The sequence below is a fragment of the Macaca nemestrina genome, chromosome 4 (genome assembly GCF_043159975.1).
Source record: "Macaca nemestrina isolate mMacNem1 chromosome 4, mMacNem.hap1, whole genome shotgun sequence".
Taxonomy (NCBI): Eukaryota; Metazoa; Chordata; class Mammalia; order Primates; family Cercopithecidae; genus Macaca; species Macaca nemestrina.
Window position 1 is genome coordinate 129,216,631 of NC_092128.1, and position 18,926 is coordinate 129,235,556.

General features: G+C 45.0%; 2 long non-coding RNA genes across 10 annotated transcripts in view; both read right to left on the reverse strand.

The window, feature by feature from the left end:
- The window catches only part of LOC105470439 (uncharacterized), a 30,789-nt gene extending 24,227 nt beyond the window's left edge, over positions 1–6,562 (reverse strand). For 6 of the 9 annotated variants that reach the window (XR_011622450.1, XR_011622454.1, XR_011622452.1 and 3 more), the window contains exons 1-3: positions 6,427–6,505; positions 4,788–5,289; positions 2,923–3,019 (exon numbers count right to left, since the gene is read on the reverse strand). This is a non-coding gene — a long non-coding RNA (uncharacterized lncRNA). Of the gene's footprint in view, positions 1–2,922; positions 3,020–4,787; positions 5,290–6,426 lie in introns of all 9 variants that reach the window. The other 3 variants (XR_011622455.1, XR_011622453.1, XR_011622451.1) reach the window with 3 other exon arrangements.
- A 2,010-nt stretch (positions 6,563–8,572) lies between these two features.
- Positions 8,573–18,915, reverse strand: LOC139362894 (uncharacterized). Its single transcript, XR_011622462.1, has 5 exons — positions 18,562–18,915; positions 14,416–14,526; positions 13,192–13,323; positions 9,666–9,877; positions 8,573–8,767 (listed from the first exon to the last, which is right to left on the reverse strand). It is a non-coding gene; the product is annotated as an uncharacterized lncRNA (long non-coding RNA).
- Positions 18,916–18,926: the final 11 nt, after the last annotated feature.

Below are 18,926 nucleotides of genomic sequence, written 5' to 3' on the forward strand. Positions count from 1 at the left end.
ACCTGGAAGGCGGAGGTTGCAGTTACTTCTAGAAGAATTTCCATTAGCCCTTTGAAATTCTTTAACATTCATTAAGGCCAAAGAGTTTTCACCTAATTTAATCTGATGGGCATGTGACCAGAGTCTTTCTAGGGAATAGAGACTCCCAAACTGTTCAGCTGGGAAGTGAAGAGATAATTTATTACTCAAAATCAAAGGGAAATGAAAAGAGGCCAAGCTAGAATGTCATTATTCTTTCTTGGCAGGGAATGGATTCCAGAGTCATTCTGTGACCTTTACATGACCTCCTTATTAGCATCTAAAAGTTTCCAGTGTAGGATGCAGCCAGTAGGTTCTCTTCTAATGTAATAAAATCTGCTTCAGCAAAGCTTATGCAGAGCCATCTCCAGACTCCAGAAATCACAGGCTATAAATTACTGGATCTCCCATTTGATATAATGAAGTATAAGCATGGTCCTGAATGACTCCTCTACATACTACTCCGGGTGGCTTGCAGTGAATTTGATACAAGAACTGGAGAAAATGCAAAGCAGAGCTAGATCTAGGATTAATGTGCTTGGGCCCAGCTCCTCACTACTCACCTATGAGTACAGTTCCAGAACCCAAGTAGAGGGTGGGGAAACAAGGCTCCTGGCTTTTTTCCCTAATGTCTCCATCTCTTTCACATTTCTTATCTCCTTGCAAAGAAACTAAACAGGCTCGACTAAAATAATTAAATGATTAAACCCTATACAGAGAATCTCCAAAGATTCACAAAATATCATTCAAGACTGTCACACAGACAACCTTGAGGATGACTTGATGTACCAGTGATCTAATATCATTCCAAATTCCCATCAAGGATCTGCCTATATCAACATAGGAGCCAAAGATCAACCATTCAAATGGGCCCTGCTGCCAAGTCTTTTTTATTTACAAAGCCATCTCTTCATATTGTTCCGTTTAACAAAAATGCAGCCTGTCATCTACCCTTAAGTCCGTTGGCCAATGGCACAGAGCCAGAGTATACTATTCCCTAGCAGGAAATCAACAGGATGACCTACTAAACACCATTCAGAAGATGTTAAGACCCATGAATTGCAGCAGGAAAGAAAAGACAGATAACTAGTCAGCCAGGTACATGCTGTGCCAAAAATGCACTACAGCCCCCACCCAATTCTGCCTAACCCTAGAGCTGGGCTGACACCAACCTGATGAGACAGGCTTATAAGATCTCAAACTAAAACAGAAACTCCTGAACTGGGTTCTGTCGAACCCAGGAAGCAGCAGTAAACCATTAAAGAACAGATAAGTTCTTGAGGTGAGGGAGAGTTTCAGAAAAAATGGAATGCTGGTAGAGCACAGGGCCCAAAGGAGCAAAAGTTAACCTAAGCCCAGGTAGAAACTTGTTTACTAGAGTATTAGGCATGGGTCGTGGCAACTATTCTAACCAGAGAAATTGGCTCCAGTGAGGGCGGGTTAGCAATCCAAAGTACGGCATGCATAAGGCTGGTGAAATTCAGGGTGATTGAAACAAAAGCTTCAGAACCAGAAAGACCACATCTGGGGACACAGCACAAAACTCTCAAGAGATGAATCTTTGTAAGAGTGAGGCAGAACTACATAGGAGTTTTAGGAGATCTGTTAGTGCTCAGCAAGAGCTCCAAACGGGCTATATGCAAAGATACAGGCTATAGTCTCAGGAGAGGAGGTTCACAAGTCATTCAGTCCAAGACCCCAAACTGTGTTCTCTACTAAAAGGAATCAAGTCCCCCTAGAGAAATGGCTGACTCCATGTACAGTACAGTATATTGATCCAAACATCTTTTTTGCCAGAAAGCAAGGAAGCCATCAAAGTCTAACAGGATCATGTCAAAAAGACAGGAGAGTCAACTTGAAGAGATAATTATTAACCTAGATGAGACAATGTAAGCATCCAAAACAATAAAGACTGCAATGGCCTGAAATACATCAAATGCAAACAATAATGAGTTCACAATGGTATTCAGAAAAAAACTATTGGTCACTAGAGGGAAGGTTATTAGGTTACTAACTTACTACTCTGAAAAGTGACTTAAAATGAGAGGTAGGGTGGAGAATTAGCTATTTATTCAGTTTTCCCCTTACAAACATACATTTTTAGGGGGATTGAAGAAGATGAAACAAATCTAAAAAAAAATGGAGGTAACTGCTTAATCTGTGGGTTGGGTACATGGAGGTTCATCATATTTCTTTTGTGTATATTTAAACCCCCTCCAAAAAAAGCACCAGACAGAATGTGAGCCAAGCAGCTTAGGGTTTAGGCAAGGCTTCTGCCTACAAGAGACACTAGGATATGAGGGGTAGTTTTAGCCCCGATGGGCTGAGCCAACTGGAGGTACATAGCGGGTACTAAATTGCAGAGGTATTATGTTGCCCAGCACTTGATCGAATCCTAGATGCTAGGACTGTTTGGCAGCATGCTTCCTAGGTGGTGGATCTGAGGCTACCTATAGAACTTCCTTTGCAGTCATAATTCGCTCAGAAACTACAAAAGGGCTTGCTCTTGAAAATGAAGTCTGTCTTTGTCTATTTCATGCTGCTATAAAAGAATGCCACAGACTGCATAATTTATACAAAGAAAAAAAGGAATGAAGGAAAAAAAAGGAAGGAAGGAGGGAAGGAGAGAAAAAGGGAAGGAGGGAAGGAAAGGAAGGAATGGAAGGAAGGGAAGGAAGGGAAGAAAGGAAGGGAAGGAGGGGAAAGAGGGAAGGAGGAAGGGAGAGAAGGAGGCAGGGAGAGAGAGAGAGTAGGAGAGGAAGGGAAGAGAAGGGAGGAGAAAGGAAGAGAGGAAGAAAAGGGAGGAGAAGGGAAAGAAGGAAGGAAAGGAAAGGAAAGGAAAGGAAAGGAAAGGAAAGGAAAGGAAAGGAAAGGAAAGGAAAGGAAAGGAATTTTATTTCTTACAGTTCTGGATGCTAGAAATTCCAAGGTTGAGGGACCTGCATCTGGTAAGGGTCTTCTTGCTGCATCATCCCACGACAAAAGGCAGAAGGAAAAGAGACTGCAAGAAAGCAAGACGGCAAAAGGGGCTAAACTCTCTTTTATAATAACCCCACTCTGTGATTACTTATCTATTACCACAATAACAACATTAACTCATTCATGAGGGCTCTCTTATTAGGCCCCACATCCAAACTGTTGCATTGAGGACTGAGTTTCCAGCACATAAACTTTGGAGAACGTATTTAAACCACAGCAGAACACTTACGTAAATTCAACCAAGTGGAGCTGGGAAAATCAAAGGCATGAGAAAGATAGCAAAGGCTAGCAGAGAAATATGCGCAGGTAAGTAAAAAAGTCACAATGAATCCTGTAGTGCAGGCTGCTTTAGCAAAAGCACCTAAAAAAGATCTCATTAACTGCCCCAACTCACTTCCACCCACATCTAAAGGGCCACACACAGCACCACCAAAGGCAGCACAATGAGAACAGCATTCTCCTCAACAGAGGAGCTGTGAGTATCCATACACCCGACTCAACAGCTCCAGAACAGCCCTAAAACAGCTCCTCCCCAACCACCACTCAAGTCACCAGCTGGGAAAGTATTCAGAAAACCCAAATCCTGACACACCACTACCAAACAACTTAAACAGCAAAGAACAACCCATTTAAACAGCAATGCCAGCTGCCAGGAAAAAAAGGAACAATGAGTAGAGGAAAAGCAGACCTCTTGGGGTCTACCAAGATCCAGTCTCTCAGCTTCAGCACTTTCAAGTGCAGAATTCATACACCTCTGGGGCCTGTGGAGCTCCACAAGGCATGTTGTCCTCAAAGATAAACAAGCAGGCAAGCTGGCTAGAAAACCGCTAAGGGTATTATTCTTTAAAGAACCTTTATAGGGTCAAAGAGGAATGGGTCTTACAAGCTATGTGTATTCCCCACAGATTCTGAGGATGATGTCAGTATCCCTTTCCAGATGTGTTTAACACTTTGCGGTCACTTGTATTCCTGCCACTGAGTGCCAGTGCTTTGCTAATTTGCACTGATGCTAGCTCACGCTGACCCTGGCTCCCTGGATCTGGTTACCATTAGCCAAGACTGTCATCCATACTGTACCCCTTCAAAGAGTCCTAAAAACAGCTCTTCACCTACTCTTCCAAGACAAGTAAAAATGTCTGCCAAAGAAATGCGGAAAAAAGATTCAGAGAGAGAAAACAATTAACATACTAACAAGAGAGCAAAAAGCGAAGGGGGAGGAGAAACTAGGAAAATCATATATGGGCTCACACCTATTTCCAAAGCGGGCTAATATTCTTTTGCTTGTGTCTGAATAAGGCACCAATTTTAAGCTGCTAATGTAAAAAAAGAAAAAGAGAAGCAGGCCCAGGCCAGGCACGGTGGCTCATCTCTGTAATCTCAGCACTTTGGGAGGCCAAGGCAGGTGGATCACCCAAGGTCAAGAGTTTGAGACCATCCTGGTCAACCTGGTGAAACACCATCTCTACTAAAAATACAAAAAATTAGCCAGGCATGGTGGCACATGCCTGTAAACCCAGCTACTCAGGAGGCTGAGGCAGGAGAATTGCTTGAACCTGGAAGGCAGAGAATGTGGTGACCTGAGGTCATACCATCACCCTTAAGCCAGGGCAATGAGAGCAAAATTCAGTCTTAAAAACAAAACAAAACAAAACAAAACAAAACCCAAAAAAACATAAAATAACTCAGACTTAATTAAATATAACCCTAGTGGTATGACTATTGGTCAACAATAAAAAAGATGGATTACTCAGAACAGAGATAAGAGTCCTGTAAGAATCCAAGAATCTTACCTTCTATTAACAAAAGAAATCCTTTCCTTCAAAAGTAATATCCTCTCAAGGCCAGGAATTCCATTAGTAGACAGCCTTCTTAAAAAAACAAAATTCCTGGCTGGGCATGGGTTCACGCCTGTAATCCCAGCACTTTGGGAGGCTGAGGCGGGAAGATCACCTGAGGTCAGGAGTTCAAGACCGGCCTGGCCAACATGGTGAAACCCCATCTCCACTAAAAACACAAAAAGTAGCCTGGCATGGTGGTGGGCACCTGTAATCCCAGCAACTTGGGAGGCTAAGGCAGGAGAATCGCTTGAACCCAGGAGGCAGAGGTTGCAGTGAGCCAAGGTTGCACCATTGAACTCCACCCTGGGCGACAAGAGTGAAAACTCCATCTCAAAAAAAAAAAAAAAAAAAAAAAAATTTCCTTTGGGAAGGCCTTCTACATAAAAATCTTCAACATGAGACTGGAAAAAAGGGTATGGGATCATCACTGGACCTTTGGCTTTTACAGCTCGAGCTATAAGGGCAAAAAGAAAAAGGGATAGCATTTAAACACAATATATAGAAAAGAATAATTACTGAATCCGTATTGGTCTTTAACTTTTACACTTTGATCTTTAATTCTGTTATTGTAATTGAGTCCAAAGAAAAATAGTATGAGTAAAACAAAAAGAACACCAAAAATGCTAATATTCTGTTTATCAAAGTCTGTAGTGAAATATCGCATTAAATCCAAGTGCAGTGACTCACACCCATAATCCCAGCACTTTGGGAGGCTGAGGCGGGTGAATCTCCTGAGGTCAGGAGTTCGAGGCCAGTCTGGCCAAAATGGTGAAACGCCAACTCTACAACAAATACAAAAATGAGGCAGCCGTGGTGGCAGGGGCCTGTAATCCCAGCTACTTAGGAGGCTGAGGCAAGGAGAATTGCTTGATCCCAGGAGGTAAGCTTGCCATGAGCTGAGATCGTACCACTGCACTCCAGCATGGGTGACAGAACAAAACTCCATCTTAAAAAACAAAAAACAAAAAAACAAAACAAAAAAAAACAGCTAGCAGGTGACATAGGTGACATTTGCTATGGGGAGACTAGGGATATGATCTTGCTGCAATCTTTCCATTTTATTAAATCTAAACAGTGTGATTCCATTATGTTTTATCCCCACTCCACTCCAGAGCCAAAACAAGAAAATCAATTATTTCTATTTCTTTAAAAACATATCTAACTAAGTCATCTAATTAAAAGATAATATGCACGGCTCCATACTCTAAAAGAAAACTTGTTATGTCCTGCATATCATGGACATTTGATGAATGCTTGTTCAGTTGACTGGTGTAGACTTCAATAATAACCTGTTCAATGCATTATGCCAGATAAATCTGGCATGTCAAAAGTAGGACAAATATTGTTCTTTCAGTTTTGTCTACCAATAAGTGCAATATTTACATGTATTTATAACGGGTTAATAAAAAGAAAATGAGTTTCTCATTCTAAAGAGTATGAGAATTTTGACAACATGAATTCTCCTGTCCGAGGACATAATTAATACTCAGAGGCATATTACTTCATGTGGAAGCCACCATTAAAAGAAATCAATGTTACGCGTTAATTACTTCACATAATCTTCTAATCTGACTTAAGACTGAAAACGTACCTCACGAAGCTGATTTATCAAGTTGTAAATCTTCACCTGTTGAATTCATAAGTTCATGTCTGAAAGGTGACAATAAATACTTAATATTCACTAGTCAATATTCAGTAAAGTAATATCCACCAGTACATATTTAACATTTCATCACCAAGGGTGGGTGTGAAAAGAAAAGACAGGTTGGGCACAGCGGCTCATCACGCCTGTAATCCCAGTAGTTTGGGAGGCTGAGGCAGGCAGATCATGAGGTCAGGAGATCGAGACCAGCCTGGCCAACACGGTGAAAACCCATCTGTACTAAAAATACAATAATTAGCTGGGCGTGGTGGCAGGCACCTGTAATCCTAGCTACTCGGGAGGCTGAGGCAGGAGAATTGCCTGAACCCAGGAGGCGGATGTTGCAGAAACCATGATCACATCACTGCATTCCAGCCTGGGCGAAAGAGCAAGATTCTGTCTCAATCAATAAAAATATAAGGAGGAAACATTTACTGTGTATTTATATGCCCGGTATTATGTGAAGCACTTTACTGTCTTATCAGATCTTTGAGATAGATCTTCAGTTCTCATGACCACAAAAGAGGACACTAAAGCTCAGACAGGAGAACAGACATGGCCAGCCTGTGTCCCCAGTGCCTATGGTCTTACCACTAGGTTACAGTGTTTTCCAGGTATCACATATTGTGAGATTTTTGCTTTAAAATGAACCAAAAAAAAAAACAAAAAAACCAAAGGCAAAAAAGCCATAGCTATTAAAAAGTGGGAGAAATACTAAGAGAACCTTAAGCACATAACTGAAAATATTATGGAAATGTTACTGAATTCATTAGCAAATTTAATTCTAGATTTTCATTGAGGAGTAGGTTATATTACCCATGATGAAGAAAAAATGTTCATTTTAAGTATATTAACATAAATATCATCAATACAGTTTATCATGTTTAAATGTTCACTTAAAGTAATTCAGTTAAAATTCTGCATCTCATACAATTTTATAGTTTGCTAGCAGGTTACACGTAAATAGTCATCCAAATAAAAACAGTAAAACACACGATGTTTTCCACTGGTTGTTGCTCTTTTTAGGTGAGCATTTGATATATACCAACAGACAGAGGATAATAACAAATTGCTAACTTCTTTCATCATTATATAAAGGTGGCTTCAGATTAGAATCATATAAGGGCAATGATGAGTTTGAAATCTAACGTCAATTCAGTGATGCATCAAGATAAAAAGTAGAGACAACAGAGGCACCTTGGTGAGTACTGAACTTTTTATTTATTTATTTATTTATTTTGAGAGGGAGTTTTGCTCTTTTTGCCCAGGCTAGAGTGCAATGGTGCAATCTCAGCTCACTACAACCTCTGCCTCCCGGGTTCAAGTGATTCTCCTGCCTCAGCCTCCTGAATAGCTGGGATTACAGACATGTGCCACCATGCCTGTCTAATTTTGTATTTTTAGTAGAGGCAGGGTTTCTCCATGTTGGTCAGGCTGGTCTCGAACTCGTGACCTCAGGTATCTGCCTATCTCGACTTCCCAAAGCGCTGAGATTATCGGCATGAGCTACCGCGCCCAGATGAATTCCAAATTTAACAAAGCAGACTAAGAGAAATAATTCGTTTTAAAAAACAATATTTGGCCAGGCATGGTGGCTCACACCTGTAATCTCAGCACTTTGGGAGGCTGAGATGAGTAGATCAGGAGGTCAGGAGTTCAAGACCAGCCTAGCCAAGATCGTGAAACCCCGTCTCTACTAAAAATACAAAAATCAGCCAGGCATAGTGGCTGACACCTGTAATCCCAGCTGCTTGGGAGGCTGAGGCAGAGAACTGCTTCAACCCGGGAGGCGGAGGTTGTGGTGAGCTGAGATCACGCCACTGCACTCCAGCCTGGGCGACACAGCGAGGCTCCGTCTCAAAAAAAAAAAAAAAAATTCAATGAAATCCCTAAGATCCAGGGCTTTGCAATAAATATGTAAATAAATTCCCAATCTCCATGTTGAGAGTTTAAAAGAAATGCTAACTGATAATTAAAGAGATACTACTTTTCCTTAGCATTGCAGCAATCTAGAAACAAAGAATGTTTCCAATATTTAGACACTACAAAGCACCTGACAAGGAGAAACGTGTAAGGAGGCATGACTCGCCAGCAGCCCTGGGCCTGTCCACGATACCCCCATGATGAAGAGTAACTCCACTGTGTAAATGCTCATGAACACAGGATTACAGGACTTTTCCAGTTTAGACATACCATATTTTCTTTCAGACAATTCTTCAATTTGTTTACGTAGATCAGCGATACTTTCAGGATACTTTCAGAATAATTTCAGAGAAATTATTCCATTTCTCTGAAAATCGAGCAAAAGTTGATTCTCAATAATACGTCCCTATGTCAGAGCAGCACTAACATATAATGACTTATCTTATATATTTTATATTCTAACAATCCACATCATTTTACTGCTTTCAAAAAAAAAAACTTCCCTTTTTTGGTGGTTTAGAATTGGTTTAATGGGAGATTATTAGAGAAGCTGAAAAGCAGGAGGGCAGAAAAGTTCAATCAAATTAAACATGGTAACAGGAAGGCCACAATGAGGAGGTCTCCAGGGCTCTTTTAGCAAACTTCCTGAAACATGTCTCAGCTGTGTGAAATAAGACCGTACAGCAGCCGGGTGTGGTGGTGTAAGCCTGTGATCCTAACACTTTGGCAGCAGAGACAGGCGGATCGCTTTGAGCCCAGGGCAACACAGCCAAAACCCCACTCCCCACCCGCACCCGTCTCCACCAAAAATACAAAACAGCCGGGCACGGTGGTGGGCGCCTGTAGTCTCAGCTACTCAGGAGGCTGAGACAGGAGAATCGCTTGAACCCAGGAGGCAGACGTTGCAGTGAGCCGAGACCACGCCACTGCCAGCCTGGATGGCAGAGCAAGACTCCATCTCAAAAAAAAAAAAAAAAAAAAAAAAAAAACACACAAGGTTAAGGGTGGACCCCAGACCTTACAGATACAAGTTTAAGAGGGATCCCTAAGCAAAAAAATGTAAACCCTTTTTTCCCCAATCATTGAAACACCAGGAGAGTGTAATAGTTTTGCAGCTTAGCTGTAGCAGGCTGATGCCCCCAAGATGCCCATATCCTAATCCCAGGAACTGGTGAACATAACCTTATATAGCAAAAGGGGCTTTGCAGATATAATGAAGTTAAGGGTCTTTGGCTGGCTTGTACCGGCAGGGTTGATGTACTCACCCGCATCCTTATAAGAGCAGAGCAGGTGATGGAGAGCGGAGGGAGGTAGAGTGGGAAACTCCAGTCATTTGAGACAGGAAGCACAAGCTGAGGAGTGCATGCTAGCTCCAGGGCCAGGAAATGGATTCTCCTGCAGAGCCTCAGAAGGCACCGACCCTGCTCCGAGCCACCTTGACTCAGTGGGACTTACTGTAGAATTCTGGCCTTCAGAACTGTAAGGGAATATATTTGGGTTGTTTTAAGTAATTTGTTGCAGCAGCTACAGGAAACTAGTATTGTAGTGAAGCCTCAAAACCCACCTGAAGGGGCTGGGCTCGGTGGCTCATGCCTGTAATCCCAGCACTTTGGGAGGCTGAGGTGGGCGGATCACTTGAGGTCAGGAGTTCGAGACCAGCCTGGCCAACATGGCAAAATGCCATCTATACAACAGACACAAAAATTAGCCAGGCATGGTGGGACATGCCTGTAATCTCAGCTACTCAGGAGGCTGAGACATGAGAATTGTTTGAACCTGGGGGGACAGAGGTTGCAGTGAGCTGAGATTGCGCCACTGTACTCCAGCCTGGGTGACACAGCGACGCTCCATCTCGAAAACAAAACAAAAAAACCCCTCCTGAAGAAGGTTTCCAGTTCCGCCAGCAGTCCCCCACCCAACCCCCAGAAGCAGACATTCTCTTGCTGTGGGCCATGAACAGGCAGAAGGAAGTGCCTCTTCACGGCACAGGCCTACCCAGGAGAAACCCAAGGGAAGGCACTGCCAGGCTGACCCCTCTGCTAAGGCCATATTCTTCTCTTTTTTTGCAGCCCAGTTTCACTCTGTCTCCCAGACTGGAGTGCAGTGGCACAATCTTGGCTCACTTCAACCTCTGCCTCCCCAGTTCAAGTGATTCTCCTGCCTCAGCCTCCTGAGTAGCTGGGATTACAGGAGCGTAGCTTGCCTAGCTAATTTTTCTATTTTTAGTAGAGATGGGGTTTTGCGATGTTGCCCAGGCTGGACTTGAACTCCTTGCCTCAAGTAGTCCACCTGTCTCAGCCTCCCAAACTGCTGGGATTACAGTAGTGAGCCACCGCACCCAGCACTCACCAATACCTTTGATGGCAGGCTTTTTCCAGGGGATCAGTCCTGGTCTGGTCTGGCTCTGTCCCACTCTCCCTCTCACCTAGTTGGAATCCCTAGCTACTTTTCAGTAGAGGACAGTATATACCCCTTGGTATATCCTTGGTATGGTTCAGATCTGCATTTAACTCATGGAACCTGGCTGTTCCCAAGGCCCTGAAGAAAAAAAGGGTCTCTCTGTGGGTATGATACAGGATGGGCCTGTCCCCAGGACCCCATGAGAGGGAAGTCCAATGTCCACCAGGTTGGCAGGGCTGGGGAAGGGAAAGTATTATGGTAGCCCCAAGAAGAAAAAGAGGCAGCAGAGGCAGCAGGACATCACTCCCATGGAACTCATGCCACTGCCTGAGTGAGTGGAGGGAGGAGTGCACCCAGTGACGTCAGGGGGCAGAGAGGCACGGTTCCAGGGTGACTTTCCCCCTCACTTCCTGCCATGTTACTCTGATCCCCATCAGGTGACCCTGCCCACTTTGTGCCCAGGGTTGCCGCTGGGGCCTGTAGCCAAACACAGCTCCCGATGGTTATGGCCCCAAGAGTGGGGCAGAGCAGGGAGTAGTCCCAGACAGAGGAGAGGCAGGGGCAGGAGGGAGTGGGACTCAAACTGCAGGAGGGGGTCCTTCTCATGGGTCCTGCTTTTGGGCTTCTCCTTCTTTACCCCTGGGTTGATCACTCGGGGAAGAAATGAGATAAGGTTTCTCACCCTCAGGCCCAAGGGTTTTAATTATGGGGCCCTTAGGGAGGTGTGAGCCCCCTGAAAGGATGCAAGGTTTTGTTTTGTTTTGTTTTTTGAGACGGAGTTACGCTCCTATCACCCAGGCTGGAGTACAGTGGCGCAATCTTACCACACTGCAACCTCCAACTCCCGGGTTCAAGTGATTCTCCTGCCTCAGCCTCCAGAGTAGCTGGGATTACAGGTGGCTGCCACAATGCCTGGCTAATTTTTTGTAGTTTTAGTAGAGACAGGGTTTCACCATGCTGGGCAGGCTGGTCTCGAACTCCTGACCTCAGGTGATCCAACTGGCTTGGCCTCCCAAAGTTCTGGGACCATAGGCGTGAGTCACTGCGCTTGACCACAATGCAAGGTTTTGTGTGGACAGCGTGTACATGCCTTTCTGGGAAAACAGTCCACAGCTCCTATTCTCAGCAGGCTCCAGTCAAAAAAGGTTAGAACTCTTGCTACAGAGCTGTGAGAGCAGCTAGGTGAGGGGCCTGGCAAGGGCACTCTGGGGACGACCTGGGTACTCCTGAGCCCACTGTCCCCTAGGCAGGCTGCGCTGCTTGGTATTTGCAGAGCTGGGGGGTGGGGCACGTGGGGACTGTGAAATTGCCCTGAGATGACCCACAGTCCTCAGCTGGGAAGGGAGGTGTGCGTCTTCTGCAGCGTCCTCCATCCCTAGAGCCATGGGGCCAGGAGAACTGGTCCTTGCAGCAAGTCAAAAGTCTATTATTGACTCCCTCCCTGGCCATGTAGACAGTGAACCAGGGCATTCATATCAAGTAAATGCCTTGGTCTCTGTCACCGAGGTGACCAGTAGGCATTCCCAGGTGCAGTGAAGGTCCTCACACCAAGATATGCACCTGGCCACCTGAGGAAAGAGAAAGGACTATCCGAGGGGATAGGGCATAGCTGGGTGTGGAGTGGACTTTGTGGGTCTTGGTGAGTGGGAGGGGGAGCAGCATGAGCCAGGCCTTGAGGCAGAAGGACAACCAGGAGACAGCCTGGAAAAAGTGCTGGACCCACAAGGGCTCAAGGCTGGCCAGAGGGGGAGGTGGGATAGGCTGTAAAGTCTTGAGGTCTTAAGATTGGCCCTGGCAGGAAGAAACCAGGTAAGGTGGGGTGTTACCTCTACCCTGTACCCTGGGGGCCAGGTGCAGGCCAGAGCAGGCCAATTACCAGGCCCTTAGGGAGGTGTGAGCCCCCTGAAATGACGCAAGGTGTTTTTTTTTGTTTTGTTTTGTTTTGTTTTGAAGCAGAGTTTTGCTCTTGTCATACAGGTTGGCACCTTTGCCCAGAGCAGGTACCATGATTTCTGGCTCTGGGTGTGACCTCAGTCTGGGGAAAAGCCCCAATCCTCACCAGGACCATCTGCCACCTAGACTACTTCAGATGCTGAGCCCAAGCCAGGGGCAGGAAGCTGGCCTGATGCTTGGGGTATCCCGACAAAGTCCCTGGTTCCCCCCAGCTATGGGGCTGAAGGGGAATTATAGCCCAAATCCCAGATGCTGGTTCTCAAACTAACACTGAGCCCTCAGTGCCCACAGGGAGATAGAATCAGCACACTTTCCAGATGGGGAAATGGGCTCAGAGAAGTGCAAGAGCCTTGCCCAATGCCCCAGACCAGGGCTCCAGGCCCAGAGTGTTCTTTTGTCACTGTGTCCAGAGGGCAGCAGCTGCTCTGATGTACCCACCTGAGCCTGACAGCTTTCTCCAACTTCGGAAGCCCAGGAGCATGGCCCAGGTCCACAGATGCACCTGGCATGAGGTGCGCCCAGAGGGACAGAGGCAGATGAGTTTCGTCTCCTCCACTGGAATGTGAGGGCCTAGAAGGAGACAAGGGTCTGCTTGAGAAGGCACTGAATAGTGAGCAACTTGGGGCGGTTTCCCTCTGGATGGATCTGCAGTGCCTGGATGGAACCTGGCTCAGAGAGAGCTCAGTTCTGCAGGTCCCTGAGGCATGGAGAGTTCACAGCTACCAAGTGTATGAGTCTGGATTCAAAGCCAACAGCGTGACTCCAAAGTCCCTGCCCTAGCCCCTGGACCACTCACTTCTTGGGAGTCACCCTTGCAGGCTCATCAGATGCCCAGGCCAGCAGCACAGCTGACCAGGACCAGGGAAACTTGGGGAGCCTCAGAGAACCCCCAGGTATTCCAATCTAATCCTGGCACCCCTGCCCCTCACTACCCTTCTTCCTGCTTTAACCTCAACCCCTACACAGAGCCCAGGCCACTTAACACGACATCAAACAGATGCCTCAATAAATCAGAGTCTAATCTTCTTGAGAAAAAAAAAAATACTTCACATATATATAATTGCAAGTTAGAATGCTAAAGAACATAAACATATAACAACTTAAAGTACACATAAATTCAACATATATTCAATCATTTTGACTATGACACAGTAGAATATTAAAATACTATTTTCAAAATGTATACAAGCTTAATGTTCTATTTATTCAAATTGCTTACTCAAAATACAAATCATCAACATAATTTGCCACTAACATTCAGTCCCTTCACAGGACACATGATCCACTGGGAGTTAATAAATTAGCAGCTGGCAGGCAGTGACACACAGCAAAAATGAAAACCAAGAGGTGAAATAGTTCTGAAATAAAAGTTTTAAAGCTAAGAGAAATCACTGAATTACTAAGTCATTAGCACTAATTTTGAGCCAACTAACTAATTAATATGAGATGATATAATGTCCTATGCTTTGGTAAATACAAACTATGTTTAAACAATGTCTGTAATGTGACTTTCAAAATGCTCGTGGCTTTACAAAGATGTGATTAAAATGTAGTAATACATGCTAAAACATTTCCCCCTGCAGAGAATGTTGTAACTTTCATCAGTCACATTGACAGTCCAGAAGATGAAGGAAAAGGTTGTGGATTTCACTGAGAACTTACCAGAGTTGAACTCCCTCACTTTCTGTTGCCCAGCATTGGCAGGTTACGGGACTGGTGGCTGTGGTGTCTCATTGGTCTTTGGTCTCTTAGAAGGTGGGGAATAATCATCATCTTGAAAAAGAACAAATGCTCATTACTGAAGGAACCATCTTAGGTTACAGCCACCTCTGGGTCAATTCCCAACATTCAAATGCTGAGCAGGGCTTTAAAGCTACTTTGAGTATTAATAATCATTTCTGTATTGTGAACTTCAGCATACTTTTTTCTAGTTACATTTGAAATGTTATTCTTTTGGGATGTGCGCAAGTGAATACTGCTTTTTCCTCTGTCTTGCTTCACTACTTTTTAGTTTGCTTCATTTGAATCATCATTATAAGTCTCCCCTTCTCCTCAAATAGCTTTCAAATTGCTGCCAAGAACAATAATCTATTTTAAGGCTTTTGAAAAAACTTTCAATGAAGACAGCCACCTAGTTATACAAATACAGAAGAAACAGGATAAAATAAAGCTTAGATTGGAAAAAATATTTAAGATTATACAAAATTCAAGCATCAACAAGGGAAGCTGGGTAATTGTATGTTCAAATACTTTTAACAAGTGCAAAATGTGTAGCCTTAAAGATATAGGGCTGGCCAGGCATGGTGGTTCATGCCTGTAATTCCAACACTTTGGGAGGCCGAGGTAGGCTGATCACTTGAGGTCCGGAATTGGAGACCAGCCTTGCCAACATGGTGAAACCCCATCTCTACTAAAAACACAAAAATTAGGGCAGGAGCGGTGGCTCATGCCTGTGATCCTGGGACTTTGAGAGGCCGATGTGGGTAGATCACCTCAGGTTGGGAGTTTGAGATCAGCCTAACCAACATAGAGAAACCCCATCTCTACCAAAAACACGTTAGCCGGGCGTGGTGGCACATGCCTGTAATCACAACTACTCGGGAGGCTGAGGCAGGATAATTGCTTGAACCCGAAAGGCAAAGATTGTGGTGAGCTGAGATTGTGCCACTACACTCCAGCCTAGGCAACAAAAGCGAAACTCCGTCTCAAACAAAAACAAAAACAAAAACAAAAACAAAACAAATATTAGCTGGGTGTGGTGGCACATGCCTGTAATCCCAGCTACTTGGGAGGCTGAGGCAGGAGAATCGCTTGAACCCAGGAGGCTGAAGTTGTGGTGAGCTGAGATCACACCATTGCACTCCAGCCTGGGTAACAGAGCAAGGCCTTGTAAAAAAAGAAAAATGAAAAGAAAAGAAGGAAGAAAGATGGTTACATTATTTATGAAACACACACTATTAACTCAGTCACCAGAAAGCCTGTGTATAAATGAGCAGTGAGATATTCAAGCACAGCACACACACACTTCTCAAGACAGCTGTCGTGAGAGTTCCATGCTCATTTCCTTCTGGATACATCAGCAACTCATTCTGCTATGATCCTGCAGTACATCTCATGTTAGAATTAGAGACATCTGGGCTGGGCACAGTGGCTCACGCCTGTAATCCTAACACTTTGGGAAGCTGAGGCAGGCAGATCACCTAAGGTCAGGAGTTCAAGACCAGCCTAGCCAATATGGTGAAACGCGTGTCTACCAAAAATACAAAAAATTAGCCAGGCATGGTAGCGCGTGCCTGTAATCTCAGCTACTTGGGAGCCTGAGGCAGGAGAATTGCTTGAACCTGGGAGGTGGAGGTTGCAGCGAGCTGAGATCATGCCATTGTACTCCAGTGTGGGTGACAGAGCATGCCTCTGTCTTAAAATAAAAAAAAAAAAGAAAAAAGAAAAAAAAAGAATTAGAGACATTTGGATCAAATCAGCTGCCACTGTTATTTTCTAGCCCTGAAAAGTGTCAGGTAACATCCTATTAAGATTGCTGCATACACATCATCTATAAAACACTGAAAATATCATTTTAAGAAATCTTTTTTTTATTTTGAGACTGAGTTTTGCTCTTGTTGGCCACGCTGGAGTGCAACAGTGCGATCTCAGCTCACCACAACCTCTGCCTCCTGGGTTCACAAATTCTCCTGCCTCAGCCTCCCAAGTAGCTGGGATTACAGGCATGCACTACCACGCCCAGCTAATTTTGTATTTTCAGTAGAGACAGGGTTTCTCCATGTTGGACAGGCTAGTCTTGAACTCCCAACCTCAGGCGATCCACCGACCTTGGCCTCCCAAAGTGCTGGGATTACAGGCGTGAGCCACTGCGCCTGGCTAAGAAATCCTTATTTAAAAACAGGCCAGGCACAGTGGCTCATGCCTATAATCCCAGCACTTTGAGAAGCAAAGGCGGGTGGATCACTTGACGTCAGTAGTTTGAGACCAGCCTGGGTAACATGATGTAACCCCATCTCTACTAAAAATATATTTAAAAAATTAACCGGGTGTGGTGGTGGGCACCTGTAATCCCAGCTTCTCAGTAGGCTGAGGCAGGAGAATCGCTTGAACCTGGGAGGCGGAGGTTGCAGTGAGCGGAGATCATGCCACTGCACTCCAGCCTGGGCGACAACAGCAAGACTCCATCTCAAAAACAAAAACAAAAACAAACAAACAAAACAGACTCCATTTCAAAAACAGAAAACAAAACACAAATGTGGTATGGGGATGAAAATAATTACTGTGTTAAACACAGTTTCGTTGAAAATAAAAGACCACTCAAATACAATAGGCTGTCTTTTTAGATGGGTATGTTATTCTTATTTTACCGCTAAAGAAACGGGCTTAGAGAATGTTACTTGATTGGACCGTGTTGCATCTCTGGACAGTGCAGCTGAGATCAGACTTCATGTGTAACTCCACTAGCTTGCCAGGGTGCCTCTCATAAAGGTAAGAAATGTAAATTTGGCCTAACATCCAAAGCTGCCAGGGCAGCACTGGGTCAATTCTACATAGATTACTTCTATGTTCGTCAAAGGAAACCTTAAGGGAAGGTAAAAATGCATCTAGAAGGTGACTGGACACGAGCGCCTTTCCTTGTTGTCGCTGGGCTCTTCTTCTAAGGCCAACAGTGACCTGAAACTAATTTTCCAATCAAGTGGACAAAATGGTATGAAGGTCGCCAACAGTAGACAAATTCACTTAAGGACCTATCTATGTGCTTTGAAAGACAAAACTGCTTTTGTAAAGTATACTGTATTTCAGAAAAACATAATCATATGAACAACTAATAACACTGTAAAATGCTGATGTGTTGAATGCTATTTTACAAAAACATGGTTCAAACTAGGGAAAAAATTTGATAGCAAACTACGTATCAATTACCTAGCTAGCTAGCTAACTATCTAGAGGCATGCTTTCATTCTATTGCTCAGGATAGGGAGCAGTGTGATGATTGTAGCTCACTGCAGCCTTGAGCTCCTGGCCTCAAGTGATCCTCCTGCCTCAGCCTCCTAAGTAGCTAGGACACACAGTTATGCCTGGGTTTGTTTGTTTGTTTTGTAGAGACAGGGTTTCACTACATTACCCAGGCTGGTGTCAAACTTGGGAGTCTCACTGTGTTGCCCAAGCTGGGGTGCAGTGCTGTGATCTCGGCTGACTGCAACTTCTGCCTCCCAGGTTCAAGCGATTCTCCTGTATCAACCTCCCAAGTAGCTGGGACTTCAGGCATGTGCCACCACACCCGGCTAATTTTTGTAGAGACTGGGTTTCACCATGACCAGGCTGGTCTTGAACTGCTGACCTCAGGTGATCCACCCGCCTCTGCCTCCCAAAGAGTTGGGATTACAGGCGTCAGCCATGGAGCCTGGTCGAGCACTTTCTTACGTTATTAAATAGCCTAACCCAGGCGGGGCACGGTCCCTCACGCCTGTAATCCAGACAGCAACTCTCATGGCCAAGGTGAGAAGATCGCTTGAACCCAGGAGTTGGAAACCAGCCTGGGCAACATAGCGAGACCCCTATCTCTACAAAAAACACAAAAATTAGGCCAGGTGCGCACCGCACCCGATTAATTTTTGTATGTTTTGTAGATTCGGGGTTTCGTCATGTTGCCCAGGCTGGTCTAGAACTCCTGAGACCAAGCCATCCATCCTACCGCCTCAGCCTCCCAGGATGCTGGGATTACAGGGCCCAGCCAGCCTCCTGTTTTATTTAAGCAGTCCCTCCCTGTTGCACACTTGGATAGTTCATTTTTTTGACAGGGTTTACCTCAGTCTCGCAGGCTGGAATGCTGTGGTGGGATCATAGCTCATTGGAGCCTTGAACCTTGGGGTTCAAGTAGCTGGGGGGACTGAGGTAGGACTACAGAGATGGGGTCGCGCCACACTGCTAGGCTGCTCTTGGCCTGAAGAGATCCTCCCGCCTCAGCCGCGCCCGCACATAGTTTTCTATTTTTGACTGACATAAACACTGCTGGGTCTGAGTTTTTCAGCTACCCTTCTCCAGCCAGCAACACACAGGACCTGGCGGGGAGGTCGCTGTTACCAGGGTCCCCTCTAAGGAGATGACTGCCCAGCTCGAGGCACTGTACCGCCCCGGCGACGTTGCCGAACACCTGCGCCTGTGACGTCACC